A 23,123-nucleotide genomic window follows, 5' to 3' on the forward strand; every position below is an offset into this window, starting at 1 on the left:
CCCCTTTTTAGTCTGGTAATCTAAGAATTAGGGAACAGACACCCTAATTGACGCGAATTCTAAAGATAGATCTATCGGGCCCAACAAGCCACATCCAAAGTACCGGATGCTTTAGTACTTCGAAATTTATATCATGTCCGAAGGAGGATCCCGGAATGATGGGGATATTCTTATATGCATATTGTGAATGTCGGTTACCAGGTGTTCACCATATGAATGATTTTTGTCTCTATGCATGGGACGTATGTTTATGAGAAATGAAAATCTTGTGGTCTATTAAAATGATGGAAATGATTATTTATGTTAAACTAATGAACTCACCAACCTTTTGGTTGACACTTAAAAGCATGTTTATTCTCAGGTACGAAAGAAATCTTCCGCTGTGCATTTGCTCATTTAGAGATATTGCTTGGCGTCATTCATGACATATTTCAAAAGACGTTGCATTCGAGTCTTCGAGTTCATCAAGATCATTATTAAGTCAATTATTGTTGGATGTATTATGAAATGATATGCATGTCATCAACTTTCAATGAAATGAAAGTTTGTCTTTTAAAAACGATGCAATGTTTGTAAAATGTATCATATAGAGGTCAAGTACCTCGCGATGTAATCAACTATTGTAATTCGTTTATAATCGATATGGACTTCGTCCGAATGGATTAGGACGGGTCTTTACACACATCAGCCCGAGATGAGACCGCCATTTACTCTCTACGACCCTAACCAGGCATACCAGTACACCTATCACCAACCATGAAACCCGGATGACGACATGAACTGGAACCCCTATCTAGATTGATTTAGTTCCGGTTGGTATTTTTATGATTGTTATCTTTAAATTATTTTTATTTAATTATGTTTAAACATAATATATTGTGATACTTTTATTGTAATATTTAATATTTTTATTATGTTGTGCTAATATTTCATATTTGATTTGAAAGTGGGATTTTAAGTCCCATTTTAAATTACCATGCATGTTTATATTTGTATGTATGTATATTGTCAATTGTACACAACAGGGTAAAACAGCGCATTTTCAAAGACTGGCATTAAGTTCAGCAAAAGCTAGTACTTTTGACGACAAAACGAAAAACAAATGTGATGTAACAAAAAGACGGAATGAACAAATGATGTGCACCATTTATCATTCAACAAACAAACGCCAATATGTTTAGAAACTTTGGTAAAATTTAATCATTTTTCTACGCTAATCACCCTCAATAATTTAAATTGTTACTGATTTCTTGCAAATGAGGGCATTGCAAGATCTTAAGTGTGGGAAAGAGTTAAATTCTTTCGGATTTTAAAATTTTTTGACTTATACACTTGGTTACCATTAGAAATACTAGTAACGCAGTAGTTGTATTAGAATCTAGTGCTCTCTGATAATAAAGAACAGCCCTTGTCTTATATACTGACTGCCCAATTCTAGTAAAATTTTCAAAATTTTCAATTAAATGAATTCAAAATCATGTTTATACATATTTATGAATGATAAAACTAGGTGTTAACACCGAAATTATTGTTACCTCGGAAAGGACATAAATTGAGAAACAACCCAAAATATTAGAATTCATTTAAAATGGAATAGAAGACAATAAAAAGGCAAAGAAAGGAAAATAAAAGCCAAGTGTGAAAAAAATTTACCAAGTTCTTTAAAACATATATCACATATTGTGTACAAAGATACTTTTGTTTTGGTCAAAATTAACCATTTTACCCGGAAAACTGTAATATATTTGAAAGAAAGATGGATCTACACGATGAATCAATTCCATCATTAAAAGGAAGTAAAGTCTTCCGAAAAAGAAACGCGCTTCTTGATTTAGGTCATGAAGTTGTCGTCCAGACCAGCTGTAGGTTGATGAAAAATCTAGAAAAGTCATCTTTAAAATCAGCTGGAAATCCACGGACCTCAGCATCAAACAGGGTCGCCAAGTGGTCAGACTTATCCTAACCATGAGAGGATCTGACTTGTAAAATGGGGAGGACGCCGTGCAAATTAGCTGGATAAGACTAATGAACCAGATCCCCAGAAAGGATAATCTCCTTAAAGATCAAAAATCAGCCTTTAAGCCTGATATTACTCAATCCTTGAGATTGACCTTAAAGATTGAGAATTACAAACTCATGGAATTCGATGATATCTAAACTCGAGCTTGAACGAGAAAATATTTTGATCAAAATTACAAACCGATTTGTTTTCTAAAAACCCATTTTCAATGCGTTCGTTACCATTGACCGTAAAATCCTAGGAATTCACCTGGAATTCATTAGATCACCTGAACCAAATCGGGTGTCAACCGTAAGAATGGTGGTTGCATAGCATGGTCAAAGACAGGACCTTGTGCCAAAACCGAAAAACTATAGGGTGAGCTTTACTATTGCTCCTACCAAGGATAGTAATTGCATCCGACACGTTATAGACCATAAATAAAAACATGTCAGGGGACATTGCCTTAACAGTTGCTTGTTCAACGCTTTCCTTTACAACCGGACGGTAGTTTACCGAAAGGTAATATACGGAGCAAGTATACTGGACGTGTTGCTTTCCAAATACAAGGTTAGCAAAGTTGGTGACACAAAACCACAAGTTTTGAGCTAAAATTTTCAAATCTGAAACCCACAAAAACAATTTACAAACACCGGTGAAGGGTTATTCCGGAAAACTTATCCAGGGTAAAATCTAGATTGTATTTTCAAAAGATCAAATGTTTTCATAAAGATCCAATTTCCTTAAGGATCTAAATTTTTATAGTCATGTGGGACTGTAAACCACATCGTTACTACCATTGTTTATACCGCCGTATAGAAATCACTGATGTACAAAGTGTGAAGAATAAAGAAGTGATTCTAGTATGTAATTATTTCAAGACTATATTGCTTGAGGATAAGCAACGCTCAAGTGTGGGAATATTTGATAATGCTAAAAACGAACATATATTTAATAGCATTATCTCTCAAGGAAGACAAGCTTTTAGTTGCAATTGTTCTATTTACAAGTGATATTCGTTTAAATAATAAAAGGTGGAGACAAAAGACAGATTCGACGAATTGAAGACGCAAACGACCAAAAAGCTCAAAAGTACAAAGTACAATCAAAGTGGTTCCAATTATTGATAAGAAACGTCTCAAAATTACAAGAGTACAAGGCACGAAACGCAAAATACAAGATATTAAATTGTAAGGACGTTCGAAAATCCGGAACCGGGACCAAAGTCAACTCTCAACGCTTGACGCAACGGACTAAAAATTACAAGTCAACTATGCACATAAATATAATATAATATTTAAATAATTCTTAAAATTATTTATATATTATATTAATTTATAAAAAACCGTCGGCAGAAGAAACAAGCTCATGTGAGCTGGAAAAGCAGGCCATGCGATTGCATGGCCTGGCAGTTATAAAACCATGCGATCGCATGGATGCCTTTTTCTGGCCACATGCATATAAAAGGCAGGCTTTGCACGAACCTTTATCCATCCTATCTCTCTATCTATAAACGTATATATATATATATATATATATATATATATATATATATATATATATATATATATATATATATATATATATATATTTTAATTTTAATTTTAATTTTAAATTCTAATAATAAGGGTATGTTAGCGAATGTTGTAAGGGTGTAAGTCGAAATTCTGTCCGTGTAACGCTACGCTATTTTTAATCACTGTAAGTTATGGTTAATGTTATTTTTAAATTAATGTCTCGTAGCTAAGTTATTATTATGCTTATTTAATGCCGAAGTAATCGTGATGTTGGGCTAAATACTAAAATTGGGTAATTGGGTTTTGTACCATAATTGGGGTTTGGACAAAAGAACGACACTTGTGGAAATTAGACTATGGGCTATTAATGGGCTTTATATTAACTAAATGATATCTCGTTAATTTAATATATAGACTTATAATTTGACGTATTTATATATAACCACATACGCTTGACTGGGTACGGTAGGCGGGATATCTATAAATACCAATAATTGTTCATTTTACCGGACACGGAACTGGATTAATAGTTAATGGACTTGTTGAAACAGGGGTGGATTACATTCAAGGGTAATTGGTGTAATTGTTAACAAAGTAGTAAAACCTTGGTTTACACGCAGTCGATAACCTGGTGTATTCATTAAACAAAGTATTAAGACCTTGTTACAATTCGAATCCCCAATTAGTTGGAATATTTGACTTCGGGAATAAGAATAATTTGACGAAGACTTCCGCATATTATGATTATGATTGATGGACTATTATGGACAAATCCGTATGGACATATTGAATAATCCAGGACAAAGAACAATTAACCCATGGAAATAAACTAAAAATCAACACGTCAAACATCATGATTATGGAAGTTTAAATAAGCATAATTCCTTTATTTCATATTTAATTGCACTTTTAATTATCACACTTTTATTTATTGTCATTGTATTTAATTGCACTTTTAATTATCGCACTCTTTAATTATCGCAATTTTATTTTATCGCACTTTTATTTATCGCAATTTCATTATCGTTATTTACTTTACGCTTTAAATTAAGTTATATTTATTTTTTTACATTAGGTTTTAACTGCGACTAAAGTTTTAAAAATCGACAAACCGGTCATTAAACGGTAAAAACGCCCTTTTTATAATAATAATATTACTTATATATATATTTGTATTTTTATAAGATTAAAACTAATATAGCGTTAAGCTTGTTTAATTTTCCCTGTGGAACGAACCGGACTTACTAAAAACTACACTACTGTACGATTAGGTACACTGCCTATAAGTGTTGTAGCAAGGTTTAGGTATATCCATTCTATAAATAAATAAATATCTTGTGTAAAATTGTATTGTATTTAAAAGTATTTAGTTATAAAAATAATACTATTTCCTAGTACACCTCGCACACATCAACCTCCAGTTGGTCCATGGTGACATTGGTGAAGAATCCCTGCTGCTTGCTTTTCATCTACGCACCTCCTGATTATCTGATCAGGGCAAATTCTAAACAGGTAAGGATCTTCCCAGTAGTAAAACTTGGCATCCCTGAAAAACTTCCTTCTTCAGGAGGTACTCATGCCCTTTTGTACTACTCCAGCAACTAGGTAGTTGGCCATGTCGGCATACCAAGGAGTGTCATTAAACTGTGATCCTATGTAAGTTTGTCCTAAACTCATAAGCTGTTCTTCCAAAAATTTATCTCTGATATCTTGTTCTACAAGTTTTTCCATCGTTGGGTTTTCCAAACGACTAAGATGATCTGCTGCGACGTTCTCTGCTCCTTTCTTGTCTTTAATCTCAATGTCGAATTCTTGAAGGAGTAAGATCCATCGTAGGAGTCTTGGTTTCGCATCTTGCTTAGTGAATAGATATTTGAGGGCTGAATGATCTGTATAGACTGTAGTCTTGGACAAGATAAGATAGGAACGAAATTTGTCAAAGGCGAATATTACGGCTAGCAGCTCCTTCTCCGTGGTAGTGTAATTCTCTTGAGCTCCGGTTAAGGTTTTGCTGGCGTAATAGATTGGATGAAAGTGTTTATCTACCCGTTGTCCAAGCACTGATCCAACTGCGAGATCACTTGCATCACACATGATTTCAAATAGTAGACTCCAATCAGGAGCTATCATGATTGGTGCATGTGTTAGCTGCTCTTTCAGATAGTTGAATGCTTTTCTACATTCTTCATCGAAGACAAATGGGACTTCCTTTCCTAAGAGGTGAGTGAGAGGTCGTGTAACCTTTGAAAATCCTTAACGAAACGTCGGTAGAAATCGGCGTGTCCTAGGAAACTCCTTATTGCTCTTACCATGGTAGGTTCTGGAAGTTTAGTGATGGTCTCAATCTTAGCCTTATCAACTTCTATTCCTGCTTTAGAGATCTTATGTCCTAAAACTATCCCTTCTTTTACCATGAAGTGACATTTTTTCCAATTAAGAACTAAATTTGACTCTTCACACCAGGTGAGCATCTTGTCAAGGTTTGATAGGCACGAATCAAAGGTACTGCCAAAGACTGAGAAGTCGTCCAGGAAGACTTCCATACAACGTTCAATCATGTCGTGGAATATTGCTACCATGCATCGCTGAAATGTAGCTGGAGCATTGCATAGCCCAAAGGGCATACGTCTATAGGTAAATGTTCCATAAGGACAGGTGAAGGTTGTTTTCTATTGGTCCTTTGGATCGAGGGGAATTTGAAAGTAGCCGGAAAAACCATCTAGGAAACGGTAGTACTCATTTCCTGATAGACGCTCCAACATTTGATCAATGAAAGGTAATGGAAAATGATCCTTCCGGGTTGCATCGTTTAGTTTATGATAATCTATGCAAACCCACCAACCGGTGACTTCCCGAGTTGGAATAAGTTCATTATTCTCATTTTGAATTACGGTCATCCCTCCCTTTTTGGGTACCACTTGAACAGGACTGACCCATGGGGAATCAGAGATGGGATAGATCAGACCGGCATCCAGAAGTTTGATTACTTCTTTCTTGATGACTTCTTGAATCATAGGGTTGACCCTTCTTTGCCTCTGAACTGATGGCTTGAAATCGTCTTCCATGAAGATCTTATGGGTGCAATAGTTGGGGCTGATCCCTTTGATGTCGTAGATCTTCCAAGCAATTGCCTTCTTATGTGATTTCAGCACTTGAATCAATTTCTCCTTCTCTTGTGGCGTGAGGTCTTTTGATATAATCACAGGGAGTTGCGATTCTCCTTCTAAGAATGCATACTCCAGATTGTCGGGTAACTTCTTCAATTCTAATTCCGGAGGCTCCTCGATAGATGGCTTCATTCTAGCTATCTCCTTACGATCTAACGAGTCATACCTCTCCTGGAATTCTGATTCTTCAGTAGCGGTCACTGATGCTATCTGTTCTTCATTTCTGGAAATTGTCCTCCTTAATGCTTCCTCTTCAGAAACGTCTTCTTTAGTTTCGAAGGTAGGTTCGGGAAACTCCTCACAGTCTTCCCTTGACTGGGGTTCCTGATATACCGGAATGAAATCTGTCTCTTCATTCGGTCTTCTCCTTAGTAGAGGTAAAGGAATTCCTTGTCCTAGCGGTGCTATTTGAATAGTATGGCCAAGAAGGTTACTTTCAGAGAGGGGAGATATGGGATGACTAAGGTCTATGGCTAAATGGTTGTCGAGATTTCCTTCAGGAGGTGTAAAGAACAGATCCTTAGAAATTTGATCTTGACTGCAAATGGCCATAGTCTCTTCCAGATATTCGTTGACGAGTTCTTGAAAAGAATCAGAGAGATTCACATCCTCTTCTGCAGGATGGTTCATGAGGCGATCAACATTGAATGTGATTTCTTCTCCTCCAACCCTTAACTTTAATGATTTCTCGTGAACGTCAATTACGGCCTTGGCAGTATTTAGGAATGGTCTGCCAAGAATGAGTGGGACCTTCATGTCTTCCTCAATATCCATAATGACAAAATCAACGGGAAATGCGAACTTATCCACTCTAACTAGGACATCTTCAGCTATTCCCCGAGGAATCTTAACTGATCTGTCCGCGAGTTGGATAGTCATTCTGGTTGGCCTTAAGTCATTTAATCCTAGCTTCTTAAATAATGAATAGGGCATTAGGTTTATACTGGCTCCTAAGTCTGCTAACGCATTGCTAATTCGGACATCTTGCAGGTAGCAAGGTACCGTAAATCTTCCTATATCTCCTAACTTAGGGGGAATTCCATGCTGTTGAAATGTCCCGTTCTTATTGATTAAAAACGTTCCATATTAATTGATTTTGTCGCGAGGTTTTGACCTCTATATGAGACATTTTTCAAAGACTGCATTCATTTTAAAACAAACCATAACTTTTATTTCATCAATAAAGGTTTAAAAAGCTTTACGTAGATTATCAAATAATGAAAATCTAAAATATCCTGTTTACACACGACCATTACATGATGGTTTACAATACAAATATGTTACAACAAAATAAGTTTCTTGAATGCAGTTTTTACACAATATCATACAAGCATGGACTCCAAATCTCGTCCTTATTTAAGTATGCGACAGCGGAAGCTCTTAATAATCACCTGAGAATAAACATGCTTAAAACGTCAACAAAAATGTTGGTGAGTTATAGGTTTAACCTATATATATCAAATCATAATAATAGACCACAAGATTTCATATTTCAATACACATCCCATACATAGAGATAAAAATCATTCATATGGTGAACACCTGGTAACCGACATTAACAAGATGCATATATAAGAATATCCCCATCATTCCGGGACACCCTTCGGATATGATATAAATTTCGAAGTACTAAAGCATCCGGTACTTTGGATGGGGTTTGTTAGGCCCAATAGATCTATCTTTAGGATTCGCGTCAATTAGGGTGTCTGTTCCCTAATTCTTAGATTACCAGACTTAATAAAAAGGGGCATATTCGATTTCGATAATTCAACCATAGAATGTAGTTTCACATACTTGTGTCTACTTTGTAAATCATTTATAAAACCTGCATGTATTCTCATCCCAAAAATATTAGATTTTAAAAGTGGGACTATAACTCACTTTCACAGATTTTTACTTCGTCGGGAAGTAAGACTTGGCCACTGATTGATTCACGAACCTATAACAATATATACATATATATCAAAGTATGTTCAAAATATATTTACAACACTTTTAATATATTTTGATGTTTTAAGTTTATTAAGTCAGCTGTCCTCGTTAGTAACCTACAACTAGTTGTCCACAGTTAGATGTACAGAAATAAATCGATAAATATTATCTTGAATCAATCCACGACCCAGTGTATACGTATCTCAGTATTGATCACAACTCAAACTATATATATTTTGGAATCAACCTCAACCCTGTATAACTAACTCCAACATTCACATATAGAGTGTCTATGGTTGTTCCGAAATATATATAGATGTGTCGACATGATAGGTCGAAACATTGTATACGTGTCTATGGTATCTCAAGATTACATAATATACAATACAAGTTGATTAAGTTATGGTTGGAATAGATTTGTTACCAATTTTCACGTAGCTAAAATGAGAAAAATTATCCAATCTTGTTTTACCCATAACTTCTTCATTTTAAATCCGTTTTAAGTGAATCAAATTGCTATGGTTTCATATTGAACTCTATTTTATGAATCTAAACAGAAAAAGTATAGGTTTATAGTCAGAAAAATAAGTTACAAGTCGTTTTTGTAAAGGTAGTCATTTCAGTCGAAAGAACGACGTCTAGATGACCATTTTAGAAAACATACTTCCACTTTGAGTTTAACCATAATTTTTGGATATAGTTTCATGTTCATAATAAAAATCATTTTCTCAGAATAACAACTTTTAAATCAAAGTGTATCATAGTTTTTAATTAACTAACCCAAAACAGCCCGCGGTGTTACTACGACGGCGTAAATCAGGTTTTACGGTGTTTTTCGTGTTTCCAGGTTTTAAATCATTAAGTTAGCATATCATATAGATATAGAACATGTGTTTAGTTGATTTTAAAAAGTCAAGTTAGAAGGATTAACTTTTGTTTGCGAACAAGTTTAGAATTAACTAAACTATGTTCTAGTGATTACAAGTTTAAACCTTCGAATAAGATAGCTTTATATGTATGAATCGAATGATGTTATGAACATCATTACTACCTTAAGTTCCTTGGATAAACCTACTGGAAAAGAGAAAAATGGATCTAGCTTCAACGGATCCTTGGATGGCTCGAAGTTCTTGAAGCAGAATCATGACACGAAAACAAGTTCAAGTAAGATCATCACTTGAAATAAGATTGTTATAGTTATAGAAATTGAACCAAAGTTTGAATATGATTATTACCTTGTATTAGAATGATAACCTACTATAAGAAACAAAGATTTCTTGAGGTTGGATGATCACCTTACAAGATTGGAAGTGAGCTAGCAAACTTGAAAGTATTCTTGATTTTATGTAACTAGAACTTGTAAAATTTATGAAGAACACTTAGAACTTGAAGATAGAACTTGAGAGAGATCAACTAGATGAAGAAAATTGAAGAATAAAAGTGTTTGTAGGTGTTTTTGGTCGTTGGTGTATGGATTAGATATAAAGGATATGTAATTTTGTTTTCATGTTAATAAGTCATGAATGATTACTCATATTTTTGTAATTTTATGAGATATTTCATGCTAGTTGCCAAATGATGGTTCCCACATGTGTTAGGTGACTCAAATGGGCTGCTAATATCTGATCATTGGAGTGTATATACCAATAGTACATACATCTAAAAGCTGTGTATTGTACGAGTACGGATACGGGTGCATACGAGTAGAATTGTTGATGAAACTGAACGAGGATGTAATTGTAAGCATTTTTGTTAAGTAGAAGTATTTTGATAAGTGTATTGAAGTCTTTCAAAAGTTTATAAATACATATTAAAACACTACATGTATATACATTTTAACTGAGTCGTTAAGTCATCGTTAGTCGTTACATGTAAGTGTTGTTTTGAAACCTTTAGGTTAACAATCTTGTTAAATGTTGTTAACCCAATGTTTATAATATCAAATGAGATTTTAAATTATTATATTATCATGATATTATCATGTATGAATATCTATTAATATGATATATATACATTAAATGTCTTTACAACGATAATCGTTACATATATGTCTCGTTTAAAAATCATTAAGTTAGTAGTCTTCTTTTTACATATGTAGTTCATTGTTAATATACTTAATGATATGTTTACTTATCATAGTATCATGTTAATTATATATATATATATATATATATATATATATATATATATATATATATATATATATATATATATATATATATATATATATATATATATATATATATATATATATCCATATATATGTCATCATATAGTTTTTACAAGTTTTAACGTTCATGAATCACCGGTCAACTTGGGTGGTCAATTGTCTATATGAAACATATTTCAATTAATCAAGTCTTAACAAGTTTGATTGCTTAACATGTTGGAAACATTTAATCATGTAAATATCAATCTCAATTAATATATATAAACATGGAAAAGTTCGGGTCACTACAGTACCTACCCGTTAAATAAATTTCGTCCTGAAATTTTAAGCTGTTGAAGGTGTTGACGAATCTTCTGGAAATAGATTAGGGTATTTCTTCTTCATCTGATCTTCACGCTCCCAGGTGAACCCGGGTCCTCTACGAGCATTCCATCGAACCTTAACAATTGGTATCTTGTTTTGCTTAAGTCTTTTAACCTCACGATCCATTATTTTGACGGGTTCTTCGATGAATTGAAGTTTTTCGTTATTTGGATTTCATCTAACGGAATAGTGAGATCTTCTTTAGCAAAACATTTCTTCAAATTCAAGACGTCGAAAGTGTTATGTACAGCCGCGAGTTGTTGAGGTAACTCAAGTCGGTAAGCTACTGGTCCGACACGATCAATAATCTTGAATGGTCCAATATACCTTGGATTTAATTTCCCTCGTTTACCAAATCGAACAACTCCTTTCCAAGGTGCAACTTTAAGCATGACCATCTCTCCAATTTCAAATTCTATATCTTTTCTTTTAATGTCAGCGTAGCTCTTTTGTCGACTTTGGGCGATGTTCAACCGTTGTTGAATTTGGATGATCTTCTCGGTAGTTTCTTGTATAATCTCCGAACCCGTAATCTGTCTATCCCCCACTTCACTCCAACAAATCGGAGACCTGCACTTTCTACCATAAAGTGCTTCAAACGGTGCCATCTCAATGCTTGAATGGTAGCTGTTGTTGTAGGAAAATTCTGCTAACGGTAGATGTCGATCCCAACTGTTTCCGAAATCAATAACACATGCTCGTAGCATGTCTTCAAGCGTTTGTATCGTCCTTTCACTCTGCCCATCAGTTTGTGGATGATAGGCAGTACTCATGTCTAGACGAGTTCCTAATGCTTGCTGTAATGTCTGCCAGAATCTTGAAATAAATCTGCCATCCCTATCAGAGATAATAGAGATTGGTATTCCATGTCTGGAGACGACTTCCTTCAAATACAGTCGTGCTAACTTCTCCATCTTGTCATCTTCTCTTATTGGTAGGAAGTGTGCTGATTTGGTGAGACGATCAACTATTACCCAAATAGTATCAAAACCACTTGCAGTCCTTGGCAATTTAGTGATGAAATCCATGGTAATGTTTTCCCATTTCCATTCCGGGATTTCGGGTTGTTGAAGTAGACCTGATGGTTTCTGTTGCTCAGCTTTGACCTTAGAACACGTCAAACATTCTCCTACGTATTTAGCAACATCGGCTTTCATACTCGGCCACCAAAAATGTTTCTTGAGATCCTTGTACATCTTCCCCGTTCCAGGATGTATTGAGTATCTGGTTTTATGAGCTTCTCTAAGTACCATTTCTCTCATATCTCCAAATTTTGGTACCCAAATCCTTTCATCCCTATACCGGGTTCCGTCTTCCCGAATATTAAGATGCTTCTCCGATCCTTTGGGTATTTCATCCTTTAAATTTCCCTCTTTTAAAACTCCTTGTTGCGCCTCCTTTATTTGAGTAGTAAGGTTATTATGAATCATTATATTCATAGATTTTACTCGAATGGGTTCTCTGTCCTTCCTGCTCAAGGCATCGGCTACCACATTTGCCTTCCCCGGGTGGTAACGAATCTCAAAGTCGTAATCATTCAACAATTCAATCCACCTACGCTGCCTCATATTTAGTTGTTTCTGATTAAATATGTGTTGAAGACTTTTGTGGTCGGTATATATAATACTTTTGACCCCATATAAGTAGTGCCTCCAAGTCTTTAATGCAAAAACAATCGCGCCTAATTCCAAATCATGCGTCGTATAATTTTGTTCGTGAATCTTCAATTGTCTAGACGCATAAGCAATCACCTTCGTTCGTTGCATTAATACACAATCTAGACCTTGCTTTGATGCGTCACAATAAATCACAAAATCATCATTCCCTTCAGGAAATGACAATATAGGTGCCGTAGTTAGCTTTTTCTTCAATAACTGAAACACTTTCTCTTGTTCATCATTCCATTCAAATTTCTTTCCTTTATGCGTTAATGCAGTCAAGGGTTTTGCTATTCTGGAAAAGTCTTGGATGAACCTTCTATAGTAACCAGCTAGTCCTAAAAACTGGCGTATGTGTTTCGGAGTTTTCGGGGTTTCCCACTTTTCAACAGTTTCTATCTTTGCCGGATCCACCTTAATACCTTCTTTGTTCACTATGTGACTGAGGAATTGAACTTCTTCCAACCAAAATGCACACTTTGAAAACTTAGCGTACAATTCTTCCTTCCTCAATACTTCTAACACCTTTCTCAAATGGTCACCGTGTTCTTGGTCATTCTTTGAGTAAATAAGTATGTCATCAATGAAAACAATGACAAACTTGTCAAGGTATGGTCCACACACTCGGTTCATAAGGTCCATGAACACAGCTGGTGCATTAGTTAAACCAAACGGCATGACCATAAACTCGTAATGAACGTAACGTGTTCTGAAAGCAGTCTTTGGAATATCATCTTCTTTCACCCGCATTTGATGATACCCAGAACGTAAGTCAATCTTTGAATAAACAGACGAGCCTTGTAGTTGATCAAATAAGTCGTCGATTCTCGGTAGTGGGTAGCGGTTCTTGATGGTAAGTTTGTTCAACTCTCGATAGTCGATACACAACCTGAATGTATCATCTTTCTTCTTGACGAACAAAACAGGAGCTCCCCACGGTGATGTGCTTGGTCGAATGAAACCACGCTCTAAAAGTTCTTGTAATTGGCTTTGCAGTTCTTTCATCTCGCTGGATGTGAGTCTGTAAGGAGCACGAGCTATTGGTGCAGCTCCTGGTACAAGATCTATTTGAAATTCAACGGATCGATGTGGGGGGTAATCCCGGTAATTCTTTCGGAAATACATCGGGAAATTCTTTTGCAATGGGAACATCATTGATGCTCTTTTCTTCAGTTTGTACTTTCTCGACGTGTGCTAGAATAGCATAGCAACCTTTTCTTATTAGTTTTTGTGCCTTCAAATTACTAATAAGATGTAGCTTCGTGTTGCCCTTTTCTCCGTACACCATTAAGGGTTTTCCTTTTTCTCGTATAATGCGAATTGCATTTTTGTAACAAACGATCTCTGCTTTCACTTCTTTCAACCAGTCCATACCGATTATCACATCAAAACTCCCTATCTCTACTGGTATCAAATCAATTTTAAATGTTTCGCTAACCAGTTTAATTTCTCGATTCCGACATATATTATCTGCTGAAATTAATTTACCATTTGCTAATTCGAGTAAAAATTTACTATCCAAAGGCGTCAATGGACAACTTAATTTAGCACAAAAATCTCTACTCATATAGCTTCTATCCACACCCGAATCAAATAAAACGTAAGCAGATTTATTGTCAATAAGAAACGTACCCGTAACAAGCTCCGGGTCTTCCTGTGCCTCTGCCGCATTAATATTGAAAACTCTTTCGCGGCCTTGTCCATTTGTGTTCTCTTGGTTTGGGCAATTTCTAATAATGTGGCTCGGTTTTCCACATTTATAACAAACTACATTGGCATAACTTGCTCCGACACTACTTGCTCCGCCATTACTCGTTTCGACACTATTTGTTCCATTCGTTCTATTAACCCCTGGTCCGTATGTAGTGACCCGAACTTTTCCATGTTTATATATATTAATTAAGATTGATATTTACATGATTAAATGTTTCCAACATGTTAAGCAATCAAACTTGTTAAGGCTTGATTAATTGAAATATGTTTCATATAGACAATTGACCACCCAAGTTGACCGGCGATTCACGAACGTTAAAACTTGTAAAAATGACATGACGATATATATATGGATATACATATGGTTAACATGAGATTATGATAAGTAAGTATCTCCATAAGTATATTAACAATGAGTTATATACATATAAACAAGACTACTAACTTAAGGATTTCGAAACGAGACATATATGTAACGATTATCGTTGTAACGACATTTAAATGTATATATATCATATTAAGATATATTAATATATCATAATATAATGATAATATAATAATTTAACATCTCATTAGATATAATAAATAATGGGTTAACAACATTAATTGAGATCGTTAACTTAAAGGTTTCAAAACAACACTTACATGTAATGACTAACGATGACTTAATGACTCAGTTAAAATGTATATACATGTAGTGTATTTAGATGTATTAAAGTACTTTTGGAAGACTTCAAGACATATATCAAAACACTCATACTTAACGAAAATGGTTACAGTTACTTTCCCATTCTTTTCTTTCATCAAGAATTCTAGTCGTATTCTTACCCGTATTATACACAGCTTCAAAACGTACTTACTATGGGTATATACCAATAGGAACTAGCATGAGATTCCACTCTTGATTATGTCATGTATGACTAATCAATTTTAACTTCTACCATGAGCTAGTCAACTAACTAGAACTCCTTTTAACCCCACTCACCACTCACCAATTACCACTCATCATTCACTCCATTTCACTTCTAATTCTCTTTCTAATTCTCTCTCAACACACACACACTATTATGAACGTATTTTTCCAGTAGTTAATCATCATCTTCATCAAAAATCACTTCAAGAATCAAGCTATAATCATCATAGGAAGAACACTTCAAGAACACTTCAAAAATCCCTTCAAGTTTACTAATTTACTTCCAAGCTTTCTAATCCATTCCAAGTAATCATCTAAGATCAAGAAACCTTTGTTATATACAGTAGGTTATCTTTCTTATTCAAGGTAATATTCATATTCAAACTTTGATTCAATTTCTATAACTATAAACTATCTTAATTCGAGTAAAAATCTTACTTGAACTTGTTTTTGTGTCATGATCCTACTTCAAGAACTTTCAAGCCATCCAAGATCCTTTGAAGCTAGATCATTTCTTGTCACTTCCAGTAGGTTTACCTACTAAACTTGAGGTAGTAATGATGTTCATAACATCATTCGATTCATATATATAAAACTATCTTATTCGAAGGTTTAAACTCGTAATCACTAGAACATAGTTTAGTTAATTCTAAACTTGTTCGCAAACAAAAGTTAATCCTTCGAACTTGACTTTTAAAATTAACTAAACACATGTTCTATATCTATATGATATGCTAACTTAAGGATTTAAAACCTGGAAACACGAAAAACACCGTAAAACCGGATTTACGCCGTCGTAGTAACACCGCAGGCTGTTTTGGGTTAGTTAATTAAAAACTATGATAAACTTTGATTTAAAAGTTGTTATTCTGAGAAAATGATTTTTATTATGAACATGAAACTATATCCAAAAATTATGGTTAAACTCAAAGTGGAAGTATGTTTTCTAAAATGGTCATCTAGACGTCGTTCTTTCGACTGAAATGACTACCTTTACAAAAATGACTTGTAACTTATTTTCCCGACTATAAACCTATACTTTTTCTGTTTAGATTCATAAAATAGAGTTCAATATGAAACCATAGCAATTTGATTCACTCAAAACGGATTTAAAATGAAGAAGTTATAGGTAAAACAAGATTGGATAATTTTTCTCATTTTAGCTACGTGAAAATTGGTAACAAATCTATTCCAACCATAACTTAATCAACTTGTATTGTATATTATGTAATCTTGAGATACCATAGACACGTATACAATGTTTCGAACTATCATGTTGACACATCTATATATATTTCGAAACAACCATAGACACTCTATATGTGAATGTTGGAGTTAGCTATACAGGGTTGAGGTTGATTCCAAAATATATATAGTTTGAGTTGTGATCAATACTGAGATACGTATACACTGGGTCGTGGATTGATTAAAGATAATATTTATCGATTTATTTCTGTACATCTAACTGTGGACAACTAGTTGTAGGTTACTAACGAGGACAGCTGACTTAATAAACTTAAAACATCAAAATATATTAAAAGTGTTGTAAATATATTTTGAACATACTTTAATATATATGTATATATTGTTATAGGTTCGTGAATCAACAGTGGCCAAGTCTTACATCTCGACGAAGTAAAAATCTGTGAAAGTGAGTTATAGTCCCACTTTTAAAATCTAATATTTTTGGGATGAGAATACATGCAGGTTTTATAAATGATTTACAAAATAGACACAAGTACGTGAAACTACATTCTATGGTTGAATTATCAAAATCGAATATGCCCCTTTTTATTAAGTCTGGTAATCTAAGAATTAGGGAACAGTCACCCTAATTGACGCGAATCCTAAAGATAGATCTATTGGGCCTAACAAACCCCATCCAAAGTACCGAATGCTTTAGTACTTCGAAATTTATATCATATCCGAAGGGTGTCCCGAAATGATGGGGATATTCTTATATATGCATCTTGTTAATGTCGGTTACCAGGTGTTCACCATATGAATGATTTTTATCTCTATGTATGGGATGTGTATTGAAATATGAAATCTTGTGGTCTATTGTTACGATTTGATATATATAGGTTAAACCTATATCTCACCAACATTTTTGTTGACGTTTAAAGCATGTTTATTCTCAGGTGAATATTAAGAGCTTCCGCTGTTGCATACTAAAATAAGGACAAGATTTGGAGTCCATGTTTGTATGATATTGTGTAAAAACTGCATTCAAGAAACTGATTTCGATGTAACATATTTGTATTGTAAACCATTATGTAATGGTCGTGTGTAAACAGGATATTTTAGATTATCATTATTTGATAATCTACGTAAAGTTTTTAAACCTTTATTTATGAAATAAAGGTTATGGTTTGTTTTAAAAATGAATGCAGTCTTTGAAAAACGTCTCATATAGAGGTCAAAACCTCGCAACGAAATCAATTAATATGGAACGTTTTTAATCAATAAGAACGGGACATTTCAGTTGGTATCCGAGCGTTGGTCTTAGAGAACCAGAATTTTGCATTAGTGTGTCTTATCGAGTTTGTTAGGATGCATTAGTGAGTCTGGACTTCGACCGTGTTTACTTGAAAAATGATTGTTTAACAAATTTTGTTGGAAACTATATATTTTTAACATGTGAATATTATGTGATATATTAATCTCTTAACGCGTTTGATATTATGTGATAGATGTCTACCTCTAGAACAAGTCCCATTGACTCACCTAATAATAATGAAGAGTCAAATGTAAATTGGAATGATTCGTGAACTGATTCACAAGTTCCCGAAGAGGAACCGGAAGAAGAGTCGGAACCAGAAGAAGAATCGGAACCGGAAGAAGAATCGGAACCGGATGAAGAAATAGAACCGGTGGGGAAAATAATAAAACGGTTAAGTAAAAGAAAATCCTCAACCAACCGACCAAGGTTAATTATGGTCAATGGTGTTTCCGCTAAGGAAGCAAAATATTGGGAGGATTACCAATTCTCCGATGAATCGGATTCTGACGAGAATTCCGATGATGTTATAGAAATTACTCCAACTGAATTTAAAAAGGCAAAATAAAATAATAAGGGAAAGGGCATAAAAATAGAGAAATCTAATTCCAACCCCGATGAACTTTATATGTATCGTCAACCCCCGAACTCCTTAAGTTGTAACAATGACCTGTGAACTTCTAAACCACCAGGTTTTTCTAAACCAATGTGGAAAACGACGGCTCGTATTAGGGGAACATCATATATTCCTAGAAACTTGGCAAAATGAACCAAAACCGAAGAAGAAGAAACAAGCGAGTCGGAATAAGATAGTTGTATTCGTGTGGTGTAATATATGTAATATAGTGTGCTTATGCTTTATGATATATGTAAAAATTGCTTGTATTAATAAGTATTTTTTTTATGAATCTAACTCTTGTCTATTTTACAGTATAAAAACACAAAATGGATAGACAACCCAATATTTTAAGAGACCTACCCGGAGACATGATTGATGAAATCTTGTCTAGAGTCGGTCAGAATTCTTCGGCACAACTATTTAAGGCGAGATCAGTTTGTAAGACATTCGAAGAACGTTCCAAGAATGCCTTGGTTTATAAAAGGCTTTCGTTCGAAAGATGGGGGATATCACATTGGGAAATCCATAAGTTACAATGTGTTTACTTTGACACATATATTGCGGGGAACCCAAATGCTATTTTAAGCAATGGGTTAAGAAATTATTTTGACTCAATATATCCGAATATTGGACTGCGTGATTTAGAAAAAGCGGCTAACATGCAACATAAAGAAGCATGTTATGCTTACGGATTAGTAATGTTCGCTTCTCACCAAAGTGAGAACAAGAACATCGGCCTACAACTATTAAACAAAACATTCCCACAAGTGACGGAGTCGGTAATTGGGGTAAGAAATGAGGTTTTTAGATTGTTACGGGACTGTTGGACATTACGTAACCCTCGTCCCTTTGACGACGTTACAACACGCTGTCTTATTAACGGCCATAACGATTATGTTCCACAAGACCAAGGATGGGAAGTAGTCCTAGTAAAACCAGAATGCATGACTTGTTTCTGGACGTATGAATTACGTGTCTTTATTGCCTTTGCTAAACGACTTGTGTACTAGCTAGAATTATCTTCACAACTATCTTGTATCAAAGTTATTGTGTGCTATATTTCATGCTTTATGTAAAATAAACGGTATTGTAAGTTTGTAAAATATTGTATAAAAGTTTGAACACGAAATATTATTATAATCAGTTTTTCATATAGAATTGTAGTAGTTGAATTGTATATTAGCTACTAAGTATGAACTTAACGGGTAGGTACTACCCGAATTTAAACTTATAAAACGCTAATATGAAGAAAAAGCTTTTATAAATGAGTTCATATTATGCTACGAAATACTATTAACTACTCTTAATATTCTGTATGATTAACTTGTTCCATTTGACTATTTTGAAGGAAATGGCACCGACTACTCGACACACCGTGAATATGAATGAAGAGGAATTCCGTACTTTTCTAGCTTCAAACATAGCCGCAGTACAGGCTGCGCTACATACCAACAATAACCTTGGATCTAGTAGTACAGGAAATCGTGTAGGATGCACCTACAAAGAATTCACTGCCTGCAAACCTTTGGAATTTGATGGAACCGAAGGACCGATCGGATTGAAACGGTGGACCGAGAAGGTCGAATCGGTGTTTGCCATAAGTAAGTGTACTGAAGAGGACAAAGTGAAGTACGCTACGCATACCTTCACAGGTTCTGCGTTAACATGGTGGAATACCTACCTAGAGCAAGTGGGACAAGACGATGCGTACGCACTACCGTGGTCAGCATTCAAGCACTTGATGAACGAGAAGTACCGTCCCAGAACCGAGGTCAATAAGCTCAAGACAGAACTTAAAGGGTTACGAACCCAAGGATTTGATATTACCACGTACGAAAGACGATTCACAGAATTGTGCCTATTGTGTCCGGGAGCATTCGAAGATGAGGAAGAGAAGATCGACGCGTTTGTGAAAGGATTACCGGAAAGAATCCAAGAAGATATAAGTTCACACGAGCCCACCTCCATACAACAGGCATGTAGAATGGCTCACAAACTAGTGAACCAGATTGAAGAAAGAATTAAAGAACAGACTGCTGAAGAGGCCAATGTGAAGCAAGTCAAAAGAAAGTGGGAGGAAAACGGTGATAAGAATCACCAATACAACAACAACAGCAATTACAACAATAATCGCAACAATTATCCCAACAATCGCAACATCAATCGCAACTACAACAAACGGCCCAACAACAACAACAACAACAAAAACATCAACTACAACAATCATCCCAACAACAATAATAACCGCAACAACAACAACAATCAGAAGCAGCTATGCCAAAGGTGTGAAAAGTATCACTCGGGGTTCTGCACCAAATTTTGCAACAAGTGTAAAAGAAATGGTCATAGCGCGGCGAAGTGTGAGATCTACGGACCAGAGGTTAATAGAACGAAAGGAACAAATGGTGTCGGAACGAGTAATGGCGGAGCAAGTAGTGTCGGAGCAAGTTATGCCAATGTAGTTTGTTATAAATGTGGAAAACCGGGCCACATTATTAGAAATTGCCCGAACCAGGAGAACACGAATGGACAAGGCCGCGGAAGAGTTTTCAATATTAATGCGGCAGAGGCACAGGAAGACCCGGAGCTTGTTACGGGTACGTTTCTTATTGACAATAAATCTGCTTACGTTTTATTTGATTCGGGTGCGGATAGAAGCTATATGAGTAGAGATTTTTGTGCTAAATTAAGTTGTCCATTGACGCCTTTGGATAGTAAATTTTTACTAGAATTAGCAAATGGTAAATTAATTTCAGCAGATAATATATGTCGGAATCGAGAAATTAAACTGGTTAGCGAAACATTTAAGATTGATTTGATACCAGTAGAGTTAGGGAGTTTTGATGTGATAATTGGTATGGACTGGTTGAAAGAAGTGAAAGCAGAGATCGTTTGTTACAAAAATGCAATTTGCATTATACGAGAAAAAGGGAAATCCTTAATGGTGTACGGAGAAAAGGGCAACACGAAGCTACATCTTATTAGTAATTTGAAGGCACAAAAACTAATAAGAAAAGGTTGCTATGCTGTTCTAGCACACGTCGAGAAAGTACAAACTGAAGAAAAGAGCATCAATGATGTTCCCGTCGCAAAAGAATTTCCCGATGTATTTCCGAAAGAATTACCGGGATTACCCCCACATCGATCCGTTGAATTTCAAATAGATCTTGTACCAGGAGCTGCACCAATAGCTCGTGCTCCTTACAGACTCACACCCAGCGAGATGAAAGAACTGCAAAGCCAATTACAAGAACTTTTAGAGCATAGTTTCATTCGACCAAGCACATCACTGTGGGGAGCTCCTGTTTTGTTTGTCAAGAAGAAAGATGGTACATTCAGGTTGTGTATCGACTACCGAGAGTTGAACAAACTTACCATCAAGAACCGCTACCCACTACCGAGAATCGACGACTTATTTGATCAACTACAAGGCTCGTCTGTTTATTCAAAGATTGACTTACGTTCCGGGTATCATCAAATGCGGGTGAAAGAAGATGATATTCCAAAGACTGCTTTCAGAACATGTTACGGTCATTACGAGTTTATGGTCATGCCATTTGGTTTAACTAATGCACCAGCTGTGTTCATGGACCTTATGAACCGAGTGTGTGGACCATACCTTGACAAGTTTGTCATTGTTTTCATTGATGACATACTTATTTACTCAAAGAATGACCAAGAAGACGGTGAACATTTGAGAAAGGTGTTAGAAGTATTGAGGAAGGAAGAATTGTACGCTAAATTTTCAAAGTGTGCATTTTGGTTGGAAGAAGTTCAATTCCTCAGTCACATAGTGAACAAAAAAGGTATTAAGGTGGATCCGGCAAAGATAGAAACTGTTGAAAAGTGGGAAACCCCGAAAACTCTGAAACACATACGCCAGTTTTTAGGACTAGCTGGTTACTACAGAAGGTTCATCCAAGACTTTTCCAGAATAGCAAAACCCTTGACTGCATTAACGCATAAAGGGAAGAAATTTGAATGGAAGGATGAACAAGAGAAAGCGTTTCAGTTATTGAAGAAAAAGCTAACTACGGCACCTATATTGTCATTGCCTGAAGGGAATGATGATTTTGTGATTTATTGTGACGCATCAAAGCAAGGTCTCGGTTGTGTATTAATGCAACGAATGAAGGTGATTGCTTATGCGTCTAGACAATTGAAGATTCACGAGCAAAATTATACGACGCATGATTTGGAATTAGGCGCGGTTGTTTTTTCATTAAAGACTTGGAGGCACTACTTATATGGGGTCAAAAGTATTATATATACCGACCACAAAAGTCTTCAACACATATTTAATCAGAAACAACTGAATATGAGGCAGCGTAGGTGGATTGAATTGTTGAATGATTACGACTTTGAGATTCGTTACCACCCGGGGAAGGCAAATGTGGTAGCCGATGCCTTGAGCAGGAAGGACAGAGAACCCATTCGAGTAAAATCTATGAATATAATGATTCATAATAACCTTACTACTCAAATAAAGGAGGCGCAACAAGGATTTTTAAAAGAGGGAAATTTAAAGGATGAAATACCCAAAGGATCGGAGAAGCATCTTAATATTCGGGA

This window comes from Rutidosis leptorrhynchoides, chromosome 4 (assembly GCF_046630445.1).
Source record: "Rutidosis leptorrhynchoides isolate AG116_Rl617_1_P2 chromosome 4, CSIRO_AGI_Rlap_v1, whole genome shotgun sequence".
In the NCBI taxonomy this organism is placed as follows: Eukaryota; Viridiplantae; Streptophyta; class Magnoliopsida; order Asterales; family Asteraceae; genus Rutidosis; species Rutidosis leptorrhynchoides.